General features: G+C 30.8%; 1 long non-coding RNA gene across 1 annotated transcript; it reads right to left on the bottom strand.

The window, feature by feature from the left end:
• Positions 1–3,761: 3,761 nt before the first annotated feature.
• Positions 3,762–4,475, bottom strand: LOC135152084 (uncharacterized). Its single transcript, XR_010291256.1, has 3 exons — positions 4,390–4,475; positions 4,000–4,094; positions 3,762–3,885 (listed from the first exon to the last, which is right to left on the bottom strand). It is a non-coding gene; the product is annotated as an uncharacterized LOC135152084 (long non-coding RNA).
• Positions 4,476–15,690: the final 11,215 nt, after the last annotated feature.

Below are 15,690 nucleotides of genomic sequence, written 5' to 3'. Positions count from 1 at the left end.
TCATTTATTACTATCATCTAATACCAGATTTCTCATTGATTGTTTAAAGTGTTTTGTGTAATAGTTTTGATCCCTGCTGCTGATTTTGATTATATAATTTATGTACATGTCTTGGAAATTTATGGTATTCTCCACATTCTAATCTACCACAGTTGCTTTAGTGGTGGTGATTTTAATATATTCTTGAATCTCAGCTTCAAGTAGCTCTATGCAGATTAATGTATTTACTTTCTTCAACTGATCTAAAATGAGCTTGTTACACAAATGTCTTGAGATTGTCCACAGCTTGTTAAACTGTTCAGAGCATGGTCGTGTCGGGTCGGGTCAGACACGACCCATTTTGTACTCGTGTCAAAACAGGTCGGGTTCTGGTAAAATTAACCTACAACAGGTCGGGTTCGTGTCTATTTTTCTGTGCCCGATTTGGGTCAGGTCGGGTTTGGGTCCAGTTTAAAAAATCCAGGTAAGTTTAACTCTACACGAACCCGACTTATTACCCGAAATCGCCACCCCTAGTTTTCAGCTACCGGATTCCGTCGCTAAAACCTATCGGCGACCAACCGTGGTCGCTGATAGTCGGTCGCTAAAAGACCTTTTTCTTGTAGTGAACGCTTATAATGTTGAGTGAATTGTATTTCATGAGATAAAAGATTAGTATTTGAGGGTATATTCAGTAAAGAGAATAAAATATGATAAAGCTATATCAATATTTTTTACTATTTGTGGGGAGTTTATTCATTATCTTCATTTATATTTCTAGTTTATGTTATACACATATAAAATATAACAATATAAAATTAGTATACTCATAAATAATTAATCCATCAAATCAAACAATTATTTGTCAAGACGTATTATTCAAAAACACTTTTGAGGTGCTGGACTGATGATGCATACAACTAAGATTTTACTGGACATTAATAATTATTTGTGTGACCTATTTTGTGTCAGATATAATATATATATATATATATATATATATATATATATATATATATATATATATATATATGAGTAAATTTCTATGAAGACCACTTTATTTGGAGACCGTGGAGACCACTTTATTTTGCAAGTAAAATATTGCATAAAAACATTACAAAACTCATAATTTTGCAAATTAAAATACTGCAGAATACATTATTTTGTAAAGAAATATCACCAATTCATTAAAATTATTGATGAACATCTATGTTTAATAAGTAGATTGTGTATGTTTTGCAAATTGAACAAATGTTCTGCAAACATTTGTTTAATATTTTTATGGATTAATTATTGATGAACATCTATGTTTAATATTTTTATGCATATTTTACTTGCAGAACATAAACGGCCTCCACGGTCTCAAAAAAAAGTGGTCTCCATAGAACTTTACTCTCTCTCTATATATATGTCAGTTAATTAATAGTTGACATGTATTAAAATTATTATTTATCTTTTGCATGGTTCAAAAATTACCAAACCTATATACGTAGCTAACATATAGGACACTCGACGATTGATTGAATACTTGAGTAAATGCTAATGTATAAAAACACTTTTTACCTCGACGTCAATAGAAATAACGTGTTATATTAAATTTTGTATGTTGTTTATTAGGAGCAACATATAAGAATTTTCATGTAAAGTAACATATAAAAGCTATTTTAAGTCTGAACAATTATGTATTCTCTTATACCCCACGATCTCAACTATCCAATTTGAAACCCCCTTGTTCTCCTTTTTTGACTTTTTATATTTTATGGACATGTCGACCTTAAAAATATCTTTTGTTCCTTAATTTAATTCTAAATGCACAATTCTTCGTAAAATTTTGTGTAGCTCTGGCTTCATGTTTTTCGATCCTCATTTTCTGCTTATTTGGGTTCAAATTCTATCTCAAATAGAAATTGTTAATATACATGTAAATTAAATACTTGAGTTTGTGAGAACTTTTGTGTTGTTGCCTCGTAAGGAGTAAACGTTTTAAATATAAATGTTGAATAGATACTATTATATTTTGAGAAGGGAAAGTTAGCTTTTTTGAACAAATTTTAGACCATCTAGTTAAGATGGTAAGGAGTCTCGGTACAAGTGTCGATTACTATATATATTTACTTACCTATTTTGAGATATATTTATAGACTGTAAGTTTATATCTGATTCATATATATGTTTTCTTCATATGCATTCTTTTTTTGTTTTGTTTTAAATTATGAATTAAACAAATTGAACATATTTAATATTGTGAAAAGATTGACAAAATTATACTTTTTGGTACGGGCGAGCAAAATTTCCAAAAATTATATTATTCAAATTTCTGGTCCGTGTCCAGTTTAAAAAAAATATACAGATCTGGATATTTGATTTGGAAAACCGAACCAGATATTCCCTTCATATTTTTAAATAATTTCTAATTCTGATCCGGAACACTATTTTTTATAAATCGGATATTCAAATTCGCTTCGGTTTTTTATTTCTATTAAAAAATAAATTTTATTTATAATAACTAATAAACTTTTTAAAGATAAATAGTGTAATATGGTTAATAGGCAACTGATACTTAAAAAAAAAAAGATAAATTAGTATCAGTTGAGTTTAACCGAATACGTTAACCGCTGTGCTAATGACAGTCTCCTAAATGCAAGTTTTTATCTGCAATTTAGATCTAATTTTGTGATCCGTTGGCAAACTTTTTGAGTTCAGTGACCCAATTGCAAATTGGCCATAAGTTCGGTAATCGTTTTGCGTATTAACCTGTGTAATATGTAATATATTAAATAAACCTTATGTACCTACTTGAGCCGAGTGAATGCAAACTTTCATGTCCGGTTTTGAAGGGTGATATCTTGCAGAAGATTTCATCCCGATTTTTCTTTTGCTAGGCCCATAATGAAATACACACTTTTTTTTATGATTACGAGGATTGTTCGAATATGATATTCAATCTTGAAAAAACAGCATCCGACTTTTCCTGACTAGCCAAGTTTTTGATAATTTTCAAAATCGAGATATCTTTACTTAGGTTTTGATAATTTTCAAAATCGAGATATCTTTACTTAGGTTCTATGTGAGAATAATTAGTCCATCTTGATTCACGGATTATTATATATATATCATTGGTACAATGAAAAGAGTTGTATATATTAGAAGTATTACAAACCGAAAACAATGAAACATTACAATGAAAAAAGTTGTATAGATGCATGCATGGGTGGCAATATCGGACCCGGCATGATAACTCGACATGAATTCTACCCGAAAAATATGAATTTGGGTCAAGTCTTTTGGTTTCGGGTTATATTTGGGTTGACCCAAAATGAACCTAGACTAATGATAAGAAGTTGTATGTATGCATGTACAAGAAGTATTATAAACGGGAAATAATGAAATATTTTGCTAATAGAGTACGCATACTCGGAAACACTTAATTATTAAAACAAGATTTCAAAAACCAACAAGATTAGTCACTAATAAGCGTTTAGGAAATAAGGTGAGTTTTTCTTAAGATCTTGCAGTCCCACCTTCAATTATATAAACATACACGTCATTTCACTGCCGTTGAAAAATAGTTACTTGCACGAAATAAATCAGATCACGGCCAGAATCCACTGAAATTAGGAACACAGGGAAAGTAGAGCTCAGCAGAGGGCTTGGCTGAGGGCTTGGCACCTACAAGATGATGGCCAGTTTGCCTAGTGAAAAAGTTAAAATCGTGGTGCTCGAAATCAAGTTGTCTTATCCACGACTCAGCAGCTTTATTGAGATGAGACAAGCTCCCATAGTCTGAATGCCCATGATTAAACCAGATGTCCCCTTGAACCTTATAGGTTGCACACCCAAATGGTGGTAGAGATATTGATGGACTGCTCTGAACACCAGAACTGCTCATACCTTCTTGGTGAAAATCTGAAAAGCACAAGGTTCATGTAAATTTTGATATGACGTCACTAAGACAAAACATCGGCAGTGACATATCGAAGACACATGATACGAACAAAAGTATGGTCATAGAGTATTTACCCTGGTAGAATGAGGATATGGTATGAAATGTCAGAAAAGCAGCCTCAAAGTCCTTGATAGGTATCCCAATATTCGGGATTTGACAAATAGGGTACCTTAAAGAAACATAAAAACAGGGGATATATCAACAACAAATCATGTGTATTAATTACAATGCAATTCATAAAATGATAGAACAGTCAATTTTTAGAACTGCTGCAACAATCTTAATTTATCACAGCAATATATGATACAATGCACAATTTGAATATCTAAATTCATAGTGAAAGCAACAAAGTAATTTAGTGGACAGAAAGGTATCAGGTAACTACATATCAGAGAGCCATCGTCAAGTATTAGCTTTAGGAAAAGAAATGAACATGAAAATAATTTGTATTACGGAAAACAAACCAGGCCACACACATCCAGCTTGAAGGGGTCAAATCAATACTTGTCAAAGTCTGAAGGCCGGGATTTGACTTTGAAAGATTCTCTACCTGCATCAAATTAATTGGTATGCACAGAATGTTTATTATTAAGATAGTACCTACTTAGAAACATGATCATCGCCTAACAAGCTTAAAATGTGAACCCGAAGCTTACAGTGTCAAAAAGGGGAGTCCTGTTGTATGGAGACACTTTCTCAGCAAACTCAAAGTAAGGTTTAAAATAGTAGTCATCAGTTTGGAGTGATATATTCTTTCCTCGATTTCTGGGAGAACGAAACAGTAAGTTATCATAATCTGCATGCTATCATCGACCTCTAACATAATAACAATTGAAAACAGAATGATACAGCTGAAAATAAAGATATTTTATTGTACCTTTCACTTTCATAAGGCTCTTTTGTGTATATCTGAATTGCTGACAGGGACGGAGCGAAAAACTGATCAACCTCCTCCCTGTTAACCATTACTTTTGTTTTTGCACCGTATGCACTCCATTTCTCGAAAGACAGCCAAAGATCACGGAGAGTGAAATATTTGGTGATTGGCTTTTGAGCAGGGTGGTTCCACATTACATCAAAGTTCTGGATGCAGCTCTAAAAGGAAGACAAAAACAAACATAGTATAAGAAGTGTGCAATGCATTTTTATAGATATAATAGATTCCACTTCCCATCTTAGGCACTCCAAGTACGTCCAATACAAATGATTACAATCAATAAGTCTCACTTTAGTGAAAAAGTTTATATACATTATATTTATGTATAATCACTTTTACAACTACCCTTTGACATAACATGGGAAAGGCAGCCCTAGGGTGAAGCTCTAAAAATGGGTGAAAGTTTATACAAGCTTCCTTTTGCAGTCTTTCACTCTATCAATAAACACATTAAAGGCTGCCCAAATTTATACTCTAAGATGTTTAAGCTACTAAAGGTCTAAAGTTTGAATCATATCAACAATATATTATAATAATTTATTAATTTAACCACAGATAAGAGAATTGTATTAACTATTAAAAATCATGGGTGAATTGCAGGGTTTATAAGTTAGTATCATCTTTATATATATATATATATATATATATATATATATATATATATATATATGCAATTGCTCAAATATAAACCACTAAAATAAAAAATGAAATGGAAACCAAGTGAAACCCTAAATCACCTCACCCACCCCTGTATCTCATCACCCAACTCCTATATGTCATCACCACTTAGGACCCATCCTCACCCCCACTCAATCCACCCCGCACCCGCTAGGGCCTCGCCAAGGCTCCTCAGTCTGGGGACAGTCTCCATACAGTCTTAAGACAGCCAAACCTTGGCCTCACAATGGTTCCACTGGGCCTCGACCCGTCCGACCCCACTTAGACCCGGCCTATCTGGTCCATCCAGGTATATTCTACTTAATCGCATTAGGTTCTATTTAGTTCTATTCTAGTAGTTTTTATTGGAGTAGGTATAGTTTACACTCCACAAAAAACATATTGAAAAGGACAAAAAAGATTATCATAATATTTGGCTTTTTATAATAAAATGATTTGTTAAGATTATAATAACATATTTAAACACCAATTAAACTTAACAAATGAAATATAACATCTTATGATGTGTATTATATATATTTCACATATATAATATCTCATCTTAAATTTTATTGATCTTGTTTAATAATAAATTCTATATTGTGTATAACAATATGGATATATTTGACTTAATTTTGAAAATATATTGCCAAAACATATATTGAGCCTACTTTTATAAAAAAAAAATATTTTAAAATCATAAATTAGCTTCCATAAAAATTTCTTCAATTAGACCAAAGAAATAGCTCTGCAATCAACACATTGCAAGATAAATGTTCTCCGCTTAAATAAATGATAAGGATATTTATACAAATGTTAGATTAACTTTTAGATCGTAATCAACACATAGCAAGAGAACATGCTTAAATAAGTTATACAAATATTTTATACAAATGTCAGATATAACTTTTAGATCAATAAAGTTTTGGATCCACAAATGCAAGATGACCAAAATCTAAAAAAATGTTTAGTTTTCTTTTCTAAGTATATATACTTTTTAGATGATCAAAATAATAAGAAAATATTAGATGAATCAACTAAAGATAGATCAAATTAAATAAAAATAGATATATGGAATAAATATAAAACATTAGTTTATACCAAAAAAATTGAAATGTATTTCAATGGTCTACTACTAGACCGTGAAGAAAGTTAAAATTTTTCAAAAAAACTAATAAAATTAGTAAATTAAAAAGGTTTATGAAGTTATACCTCATGAATGGGGATTGATTGAACTTTTGGGGTGAGGGAACGAAGCAATTGCTCAAAATTAGAGTGAGTACTTGCTCGGAATGATGATGGAGATGAATAACTTCCCATTTCTTTACTAGATGTATATCACTCTTTAAAATTTTTTACACAACTCACACGATATTCTGTGTTGCAATTCTATATATATATAAGATATATTATCCTCTAATAAATATAGAGATGATATGTAAAGAATAAATGCATCAATGACATCTTACTTTATACAAAATCTAAAGATAATAATGTAATCCAATTTAATAGATATTAATGTTTGATTTCAAAGATTTTAAAATCCTTTAAAAACGGCTAAGAAAGATATTAAGGAAAATGTTAAGTACCCCAATTTTTTTTTTTGTAAATACTGATGTGTGAATAAACATTTGATAACATTTCTAATAATAATATGAGACCCGTGTGTCTATCTATCTATCTCTCTCAACATTTGATAACATTTCTAATAATAATATGAGACCCGTGTGTCTATCTATCTATCTCTATATACACACGCACTGCGTTATTCCTCAAAAAAGAAGTAGATTTAGAATGGAATATAGAATCTCATTTAAAACTTCAATTACATTCTAATTTTAAGTTAATTAACCTTTTATTATGAATAATAATAGTATTCAACAATGTTTACCAATAAATATGGATTAAAATAACATGATTCCATCCAAATTATATATATATATATATATATATATATATATGATTCTATTTTGGATTATGTTCAGAATTTCCTTCTGCATTCTATAATATTTTATATTAATATATAATTTGGATGAGTTTGAATTTTAGATTTCATATATTAAGTTTAATTAGGATTTATCTTTGTGATTATATCTTAACAAATCATTTTTTATCAAAAGTAAAGTCATATGAAAAAGTTGTGTATTTTTCTTTTTTAAGGTGATGTTTGTCGAATGCAACCTAATGTGTGTGAATGTAGGGCCTTCACAAATCGAATAAGTTGTTTGTCACGTCAAAAAATGGAGGACTTATCATTACTCAAATATTAAATGTTGATGACCAAAAGTTATAAAAACCGTTAGAACAAATCCTTAAATGTGGTTTATGTTGAACAAAGCCGAGGAAAGATTTCTCATCCCATGCATAAGAGAGGCAAATTGGATGAGATAACTAAGTGAAGGGAAATGTGGAAAAATAAAAGGTGGTTGAAACTCATAATTGTTAAAAATAAAATATTAATATGAAAATATGATCAATGGTTAGTGGTTACAACTATCTACAAGTATCTCAACTCCGACCATCTCTTAAATTTTGTTTTTAGCACATGTATATTAGCTTTTGTTATTTTAATCAAAAATAACCCGTACATAGGGATAATTGAAATTGTATTGGTTAAACACTAATTATTAGTTTATGGAGTATAATGTTATATGTAGAGCTGTTTAACGAACCGAGCTGTTCGCGAACAAGCTCGAGCTCGGCTCGTTAAGAGCTCGTTCGGCTCGGCTCGTTAAGTTAACGAGCTCGAGCTCGAACACAAAAAATTGTTCGTTAAGTAAACGAGCTCGAGCCGAGCTTTTAGTATGTTCGGCTCGAGCTCGGCTCGAGCTCGACTCGTTAAAGCTCGAAAAAATGTAATATTTTCAGGGTTTTTTTTATAATTTATATATGTTATTGAACTCAGAATTCAACATATAATTAATATATATATATATATATATATATATATATATATATATATTTTAGTGATGTAACCAAAATTTCAGAAAATAATAATTTTATATGGTTTGCTATTTTAACAGTCAAGTAGAAAGTTAACTAGCACCGCTAACTAGTGTTTAATACTAATTTAGTGTTTCAATATTTTAAAAAATATTTTTTACCGATCCAACTGTATGGATGTTAACATATATACATTTTAGTGATATAAACAAAGTTTAAAAAAAATTAAAATTATTTGGTTAGCTATTTTAAGAGTCAACTAGCGGTTTGTCCTTATTTTTTTTCTGGCTCGGCTCGGCTCGACTCGACTCAGCTCGGCTTGTATTTGTTCGCGAACAAACTCGTGTTCGGCTCGTTAGTTAACGAGCCGAGCTTCAACACATTTTTTGTTCGATAAAAAAGCTCGTCCCGGCTCGGCTCGTCAGGAAAAAAATTAAAGCTCGGCTCGGTTCGTTCAAAACTCGGCTCGGCTCGGTTCGTGAACAGCCCTAGTTATATGTTTTACCTTACATCCATCACATGTTTGCATACATAGAGTTTGATCAAGTGCTTAACCAGTATTTTTATCATAATTTCACGGAAAGTTAAGGGACACAAGCATTAGATTAAAAAGAGCTAATTCACTGACCAAGCCGGCAAAAGGGTTAAAAAATATTCAGCAAAATAAATAGAAAAGTACTAGTAAAAAATTTATAATAGAGATCTACGTTCTTCCAAATCACGATATCAAATATATAATTGAGTCAGTACAAATATCTTTAATTAGCTATTTTTCTTTCACTATAAATAAGCATGATCTAGAAAATCGTGATAATAATTATAAGTAGTAGTCTTCAATCAACAAGAAACACACATTAAATGAAGTTGTTTTTTGAATAGGAGTAAGCAACATTTCAAGAATCTCTCAAAACTAAATATTTTGCTTTTTAAGAAGATGATAAGTTATCGATTCTAAACAAGCAAAATTTTGAATTGACTAAGGAGGTTAATATTAATAATAATTAAGAAACTGATAATGCATTAGAACTAGTTATATTTTGCAACAATGAAGAAGTGAGGTACATGGGATAAAAAAAAGACTCACGGCATCCCACTTTCCATATTATATTTTTTTAAGTGGTATAATTGTATATATGCATATTTTTTACAAGACTAAATTTTTTTAGAGGCGGATAAATATTATTTTAGGGGTCCAAAATTTTATATTTACATAAATATATAAATAAAATACAAATTTTTGAAAAATTAAATAATACATATTTTAAAAATATGTGACAACCTAGGAGGAGGGCCATGGCCCCTCGTCCCTGAGCTAATTGAAGATTAAAAAAATTAATGTATGATTTTGTAGCCAAATTTACAAATCCAAGTTTTTGTATTTCTTGTGAGACTAACAAATTGAACTACGTCAACTAATAAAATCTAAATACTTTCTAAGAGCAAGTCCACCTTATATCATGTCCTAATTATAATTTAGGGCATTTGATGAAAAAGATTGATCCTTCAATGTTCTAGTGATGTATGCTTATATGAATCAGAAAACCTCTTGAAGTCCTATTTTTGAGACACCTCTCTTCTTGCCCTCTATCATATATTTTATAATAAATTCTCATCAACACTCTCTTTCTCACTTTACTTTATATTATGCTTTAATGCTGAAAGAGAGTCTTTAATAATAAAATATTAAAGAATAATGCACATACCTTGTTAGAGTTGAAGTTAGTAAAATATCTTCTAAATTACTAGGAAATAATATTTTATATTATATGTAGGGCTTGAACTAAAACGCTCTTGGACTTGCTCTACTAGCTCCCTCCAAAAGCTCTAAGACAAACTTTACTTTATAATCTTACCGTCTCAAACCAATATGTTTATTAGGGAATTAGGTAGTATAGAAACTCAGACAATGACCACAACTTTATTAGTCAGAAAATTAGTCTGAATAACCCCTTCCTGAATTACATCCTGCTAATATTTTCTTAAGACATTTTAATGATCATGTATCATATTAATGGAATAATTCACATTTCTAGGATTGGAAGTAGAGCTAGTAGCAAAAAACTGCTTTTATGCCATAGTGGTTCCAAGCTGTACATTGTTAGTTGGGTAAGATGTCCTATATTAAGAACTTAAAGCCAACAACATAAATTTCTCAAAGAATACTTCTATGCAAAAACCAGTAAATATTTTGGTACTATCTATTAGGGAGAAAGTGATACGAAATCAATACCAGGAGTATTACGTGCAAGTTGTGCGCTAATTTAATAGAGCATTTTCTTTATTATTTCCTGCAAAAATAATACACAAATGAACTTTATTCCATAAAATTAATATGATAATGTACTTGTAATATAAAATTTAGTGTCCTTGAGCACATATAAAATCTATAATTAATCAAATATTAGGTGGTTATTGGCCATTAGGTAAAAGTCTACTAATTGATTAATGGACATAGAAAATGCTTCTTTAAGAGAATAAGCTTACCCTCAAGTATGCATCAATATGGTGTCCTAGTGTTTGTTGGTTAAACTTGTGCTCTGAAGAACTTTGGCCCCTAAAAGCTCAAGATAGGAGAAAAAAGCTACAAAAATGCAATATATGAATGTATGTATGTATGTATGTGTGTGTGTAATTCCCATACGCTCATGTCAATGTTAAGCATACACTTTGTTTGATAATGATAATCCAGGAATACAAGTCGATGCTAATGAGAATGCTAGCCATAAATTATCTCCTTTTGGTGAGGCTTTTCAGCTTTCTTATTTGTAAGTACAAATTCCACTGAAAAACTATATAAAATTAAGGACTAGAACCCCTTGCATCCTCATACATAAAATATATGATATATGAAAACATGCCCAAACCTACATCTTACCACTCCACAATAGAAGTCTCCTGGCTAGAAATGCTACTCCCATTGTTACAAAATGGAAATGTTGTCTTCATTGATGTCGATCCTACAAATGTAACATATATCAATCAATATGGAGTATTTGATATTTATACAATTAAATACAAAATGGAAATGTTGTCTTCATTGATGTCTGCTAAAGAGGCTGTTGTGTCTAATCATTTCCACCAAATGGGGCTGCAGTTCTTCTTAGCAGCACCCCCCTTAGGTAGGAACTTGAGTGCACTTAAGCTGAAAAAAGTGAGAAACATTACTAAATATTATATAAATTATTAACATCATTTTAAGTAAGTAGTGATAAATTAAATCAATACCAGGAGTATTACGTGCAAGTTGTGCGCTAATTTAGTGGAGCATTTTCTTCATTATTTCCTGCAAGAAATACACAAATGAACTTTATTCCATAAAATCAATATAATAATGTACTTGTAGTATATGATACTTGAAATGAAAATACTAAAACTAATAGAAGTGCATTTGGGAAATGAATTTTTTGTCAATAAATGTTAATGTTTCTGTTTCGGAATGGATTGTATAATAATCTTAAGATTGGAATTAAAAATCTTCATACAAAAACAACTATTTGGAACAAATCATGTTGAAAATATATTATTGAATCATAATCCAAACCCCACCGTAAATCTAAATCAGAACAAAAGATTAAAAAAAATGGTACCTAAGTACATTCGAATTAACACTTAGCTCAATTTCAATTTGAATTGCGAGTGTTCATATGTACCAAAATATCGACTAATAAAATTGAGTCTAATTTATTTTACTCAAATCAGAATGAAATATATTTAAAGTGTGTGTGTAAATACTATAGAAATGGTTTAGATGGCTTACTTGTCGAAATCGGAATCACGCAAGTTCCAGACCTTAAGCTTTCCGCAATCGTAGTAGAAAATATCATACAAATTAGGCAAAAATAACAATTCGAACAACAATCTTGAAAAAAGTTTCAAAACTTTAAAAAAATCGACAACCGAACCAAAAATTACAAACTCGATTTGATTTCTAGTTGATTAAAACCCAAAAAAATTGATAAATTTGTTGCAATTGTACATGAATTTATGTTTCAAAAATTGTACCATGTTTGTTATTTGACACAAAGAGATATGGAGGTGGCGTGGTAGCAAAGAAAGATAGGGTTGAGGAGATATTGGGGCGGAGGTGGATAACAAAGAAACAACACGTGAGTATAATGATATATGAAGAACGAGAGATGAGTGTGTGTAAAACAATATATATATATATATATATATATATATATATATATAAGTATTAATTGGTTCTCATATATTTACGGAGTAATTCATGTTTACTAATCTTATTTTTAATTTAAGGTGTGTGTGTATAGAGCATAAAAAACATAGACACGTGTCTTGTGATCCAACGATTATTACTTGGCAAGTCAATTAAATGCTAACTAATATTCTAAAATTTAAATTTTGATTTGACTCAGTAAGAAAATCAAGTAATGTGTGTTCGAGTTGATCGAGAAGTACTTTGAAAATAACTGGATGTTTTATATAATGATTATAGACGTTAAATTCTTAATTGAGTGTATTATATGCATCATAAATTATGATATATGTTATGATGTTCGAGTTGATCGAGAAGTACTTTGAAAATAACTGGATGTTTTATATAATGATTATAGACGTTAAATTCTTAATTGAGTGTATTATATGCATCATAAATTATGATATATGTTATGATACTATATAAAATCTTATGAGTGCTACATAATTATGTTATTTTGTTGGATCTTTTCTGTTTTTAACCTTTTTTCAATTTTTATTGATATTTCTTAATGTATAATCCAAATTGACCTCATTTTGATTAAACGAGCCGAGTTCGGACAGAAATTTAGGCTCGATTAGTTAAATGAGCCGGCTCGGCTCGACTCGATTAAACTTGACTCGAATTAGGCTCGGCTCGGCTCGAATTATAGCCCTAGTATTACTGAAACTCGGGAATGAAGTTATTTTTTCCTCATTTGCTAAATGTTCATCAACATCTATAGACTCCGATCAATTTCAAGCTCTCTGCCAGGGCATCGATAAACTTAAAACCTCTCAGACCAATCTAGAATCCAATTATTGTTCCAGCTAATGTGGTCGTCACTCATAAAAATGTCATTAAGTGATTGACTCCCACACTTCTTTTCAAGTAAAGTATTATTTGCCACTAGGAGCAAACAGGGTTATCTTGAAGAATTAGAGCATCTCTAAAAGCCTCTTTATAGTGGCTCTTAAATTGATGAAATTTGAAGAGTATTGTAGTTTTGCTAGCTCCAATAGACTCTTAGTCACTCTTAAATTTCCCTAAATTTATCTTCTCTCTCCTCAATTGTAAGAGCTACTAGTCACTCTTAACTAATACTCCCTCCGTTTCAAAATACATGTCCACTTTAGAAAAAAAAGTTTGTTTCAAAATACTTGTCCACTTCAACTTTCAATGTAAAGTTATATTTTCAAAATCAACTCTCCTCCACATATTTCAAATTTGTGTTTCCAAGATCAACCATACACCACACATTAGGTATAATTAATGACTTATTACACCTCTTTTTTCTCAAAATCCACTTTTCTTAAACTATGTGATTTTTTTAAAGTGGACATGTAATTTGAAACGGAGGGAGTATTTTATAATAAATTTGTAAGCACTCATTCTCTCTCCATCCACTTTCTTTTGTACTTTGATGCACATGACTTGCTTTTAATAATATAAAAACAAATAAGGAGTGAATATAAGAGGTGTTGTTGGAGTTGAACCTAGCATCTCCAAAAGGCTCCTAAACTAGCTCTTAAATCAAAATGTAAGGAGGATGAGAAAAAAATAAGCTCCAAGAGACTCTTAGTAGCTCTTAAAAACCTTAAGAGCCTCTTCTCTCTCCTCTAATTTAAGAGCTACTAGTTGGCTCTTAACTTTATAAAATAATCATTTCCTCCCATTCTTACATTAGACTCCCACTACATGACAAATGTTTGATTTCAAAATATGAATAAATTATAAGTTAAGAGCAAATATAAAGAGTATTGTTGGAGTTGACACTCTTAATTTTATATTAACTTACTAAGAGCTTTAATATTTTATATTATATATAGGAGCCAAGTAGGAGACTATTGGAGATGCTCAAGAGTCAATATTTTATATAATATTTAGGAGTGATTTAAGAGACTATTGGAGATGCTCTTAGACTCTAAGATAACCAGAGAGCTAGGTGAATGGCAAAGAGACAAAATAGTAGCAAAAGACATTTTTCAAGATAGGGAGTTTCTCGAGTTTTTAGAAAGTTTGAATGTATAAGTGGGACCATAATTTTGCTTACAGCAAGACTGGTCAAAAGAGCATCAATTCATTGAGAATAATTGTCATGCAATATGTTTGCATATATATGAAATATTGTTAAACATAATCAAGTATAAAGGTAACATGTGGATCTTAGTAGTACGTACTCTATATAAGATATTCTGTTGAGTACAAATCTATAATCACTTACCATCATCGATTTATCACAACTCAAAATTTAGTCAGTTTGTACCCCTAAATTATAACAGAAGTATAGTATAAACAAACATGCAATTAGACACTTTCTATTGGAATATGCAAACTTCGAACAGTTATTTTTTAAAACAAGAGTTGAAAAACCAAGACCGGAAGTAGTATGCCTTAGGAAATAAAGTAATTTTTTTTTGTAACATGACGTCATTTAGTTGCCTTTCGTGCAGGGAATAGATCAGAGAAACCGATGAAAGGAATAACTGTTCCGGGCAGAGGGCTTAGCATTGGGCTCTGCAGAGACAAGATAATGACCACTTTGCCTTGTGAAAAAACTGAAATCATGGTGCTCGAAACCAAGCTGATTAATCCACGAATCAGCAGCCTTATTAAGATGATACAATCTCCCAAAGTCTAAATCCCCATGATTCCACTTTATACGTCACACACCCAAATGGTGGTAGAGAAATTGAGCTGTGTTTGTAATTGCAACCCATTTGAACATCTTCCTCGGGAATATCTGAATAGCACAAGGTTCATGTCAATATTGATATGTTGTGAAGGCGTTTATTAAACATCTGCAGTGACATACCAAGGACACATGATATGGATTAACGTGCAGTTATATATATATATATATATATATATATATATATATATATATGTATAGACACACACACAGAATTTACCCTGGTAGAAGGAGGATATGGAATGAAATGTCAGAAAGGCCGCCTCAAAATCCTTGAAAGGTATCCCGATATTTGGGATATGGCAGACAGGGTACCTTAAAAACACAACAAATTATGTATA

The sequence above is a fragment of the Daucus carota genome, chromosome 4 (assembly GCF_001625215.2).
Source record: "Daucus carota subsp. sativus chromosome 4, DH1 v3.0, whole genome shotgun sequence".
In the NCBI taxonomy this organism is placed as follows: Eukaryota; Viridiplantae; Streptophyta; class Magnoliopsida; order Apiales; family Apiaceae; genus Daucus; species Daucus carota.
The sequence above is the reverse complement of the archived record's forward strand: the minus strand, read 5'-3'. Positions and strand labels throughout refer to the sequence as shown.